Genomic DNA, 3431 nt, shown 5'->3' with positions numbered 1-3431 from the left:
AGACTACTTCTGTTTGAGAAAAGCAGAGGGAAAAATAAATAAAAATAAAAATAAAAGACTACTTCTGTTTGAGAAAAGCAGAGGGAAAAATAAATTTACCTTGCACCCTAGGTACTAACAGTGGGGTTGAGGAACAAGCAGGCTCTTGGGGACCCTGAGGCCAGGCCTAGGCCTTAGACAACATTTCTGAACTTGCCCTGGACAAGAGGGGAGCCCACTGCCATAAAGGGTGAATCCCAGACTTGGCAGCATTCACCACAAGCTTATAGAAGAGCCCTTGAGCTCCAAGCAAATATCGGTGGTGGCCTGGCAGAACCACCCATGGAGCAGCGGTTGTGGTGTCCATGGGAAGAGACTCCTCTGCTGGTGGAAAGGGGAAGAAAGAGCAGGAAGGACTTTGTATTGTGACTTGAGTGCCAGCTTAGTTGCAGTAGAATAGAACATCAGGTAAATTGCTAAGGTTTTTGACTCTGATCCCTGGCTGCCAGACAGTATCTCTGGACATATCTGGGGTCTGGGGGGATCTCATCACCTGAAAGGGAAGGGCCTTGGGCAAGGCCCAGTGCTGTGCTGGTTTCAGGTCTGACCCAGTGCAGTCTCAGTGGTGGTGGCCACAGGAGTGCTTGCATCACCACTCCCCCAGTTCCAGGTGGCTCAGCACAGAGAGAGAGAGAGAGAGAGAGAGAGAGAAAGAGAGAGAGAGAGAGATACTCCCTTTGTTTGAGAGAAAGTAAGGGAAAAACCAAGAGTCTCCGGCCAGTAATCCAGAGAATTCTTCCAGATCAAATTCAAGACCACCAAGGCGGTACCTCTATGAGTCTGCAAAAGCTACAGTGCTATTGGGCTTGGGGCCCAAGTCCCTTGGAATACCTGGAAAGCCTTTCCAAGAAGGCCAGGCACAAACAATGCCAGACTGTGAAGAGTACAATAAATACCTAGCTCTTCAATACCCAGACACCAGTGAATATCTACAAGCATCAACACCATCCAGGAAAACATGACCTCACCAAATAAACTAAGGAACAAGGAACCAATCCTGGAGAAACAGAGATACACGACCTTTCAGACAGAAAACTCAAATTAGCTGTTTTGAGGAAACTCAAAGAAATTCATGATAACACAGAGAAGGAATTCAGAATTCTATCAGATAAATTTAACCAAGAGGTTGAAATAATTATAAGAACCAAGGAAAAATTCTAGAGTTGAAAAATGCAATTGATATGCTGAAGAATGCATCAGAATCTCTTAATAGCAGAATTGATCAAGCAGAAGAATTAGCAAGATTTCTGCTTACAAATGTATCTAAAAAGTAAATAATAATAAAGAATTAGTGAGCTTGAAGACAGGCTATTTGAAAATACACAGTCAGAGGAGACAAAAGAAAAAAGAATAAAAGACAGTGAAGCATGCCTGCAAGATCTAGAAAGTAGCATCAAAGGAGCAAATCTAAGAGTTATAGGCCTTAAGAAGGAGGTAGAGAAAGAAATAGGAATCAAAAGTTTACTCAACAGGACAATAACAGAGAACTTCCCAAACCTAGAAAGAGATATTAATATTTAAGTACAAAAAGGTTATAGAACACCAAGCAGATTTAACCCAAAGAAGACTACCTCAAGGCATTTAATTATCAAATTCCCAAACATCAAGGATAAAGAAAGGATCATAAAAGTAGCAAGAGAAAGGAAATAAATAATGTGCAATGAAGCTCCAATACATCTGGCAGCAGACTTTTCAGTGGACACCTTACAGACCAGGAGAGAGGGGCATGACATATTTAAAGTGCTGAAGGAAAGAAAAACTTTTACCCTAGAATAGTATATCTGGCAAACATATGCCTTAAGCATGAAGAAGGAATAAAGACTTTCCTATACGAAAAAAATCTGAGAAATTTCATCAACACCAGACCTGTCCTACAATAAATCCTAAAGGGAGTACTTCAATCTGAAAGAAAAGGATGCTCATGAGCAAGAAGAAATCATCTGAAGGTACATAATTCATTGGTAATACTAAGCACACAAAATAACACAGAAGAGTATAACACTATAATTGTGGTGTGTAAACTACACAACTTAAGTGGGAAGACTAAACAATGAACCAATCAGAAATAATAACTACAACATTTTTTAAAGAAATAGACAGTATAAGTCTAGGTGTGGTGGCTCACGCCTGTAACCCCAGCACTTTGGAAGGCCAAGGCAGGCAGATCATGAGGTTAGAAGTTCAAGACCAGCCTGGCCAACATGGTGAAACCCTGTCTCTCCTAAAAATACAAAAATTAGCCGGGCATGGTGGCACATGCCTGTAATCCCAGTTACTGGGGAGGCTGAGGCAAAAGAATTGCTTGAACCCAAGAGGCAAAGCTTGCAGTGAACAAAGATCGTGCCACTGCACTCGAGCCTGGTTGATAGAGCAAGACTCTGTCTCAAAAAAAAAAAAAAAAAAAAAAAAAAAAAAAAGTACAATAATACATAGGAACAACAAAAAGTTTAAAAGTGGGGGAACAAAATTAGAGTTTTTATTAGTTTTCCTTTTGCATGTTTTTTAGGCAATCAGTGTTAATTTGTCATCAGTTTAAAACAATGGGTTTTAAGTAGTGTTTGCAAGCCTCACGGTAATGTCAAATTGAAAAATATACAATGGATACACAAAAAATAAAAAGCAAAAGAAATTAAAGCACACCAACAGAGAAAATCACCTTCACTAAAAGGAAAACAGTAAGGAAAGAAAGAAGGAAGAGAAAACAACAAAACAACCACAAAACAAACAAGAAAATGGCAGGAGTAAGTGCTTATTTATCAATAACAACATCAAGTGAATGGAAATGAACTAAACTCTTCAATCAAAAGACATAGAGTGGCCAAATGGATGAAAAAAACAAGATCCAATGGCCTGCTGCCTACAAGAAACACACTTCACCTATAAAGACACACATAGACTGAAAATAAAAGGATGGAAAAAGATAGCCCATGCCGAAGGAAACCAAAAAGGTGCAGAAGTAGCTATACTTATATCAGAAAATAGATTTCAAGACAAGAATTTTAAGAAGAAACAAAGAAGATCATTATGTAATGATAAAGGGGTTGATTCTACAGGATGATATAATGATGGTGTATATATTACACAATGATCTTCTTTGTTTCTTCTTACAATTCTTGTCTTGAAATCTATTTTGTCTGATATAAGGGTAGCTACTTCTGCACCTTTTTGGTTTTCTTTGGCATGGAATGTATTTTTCCATCCCTTTATTTTATTTTATATACACACACACACACACACACACACACACATACATATATATATATATATATATATCCAAAGCTGGAACACACAGCTATGTAAAGCAATTATTATTAGAGCTAAGGAGACAGGCCTGAATACAAAAATAGCTGGAGACTTAACACCATACTTTCAGCATTGGACAGCTCTTCCAG

The sequence above is a fragment of the Mandrillus leucophaeus genome, unplaced genomic scaffold (assembly GCF_000951045.1).
Source record: "Mandrillus leucophaeus isolate KB7577 unplaced genomic scaffold, Mleu.le_1.0 Scaffold797, whole genome shotgun sequence".
NCBI classification, from domain to species: Eukaryota; Metazoa; Chordata; class Mammalia; order Primates; family Cercopithecidae; genus Mandrillus; species Mandrillus leucophaeus.
The sequence above is the reverse complement of the archived record's forward strand: the minus strand, read 5'-3'. Positions refer to the sequence as shown.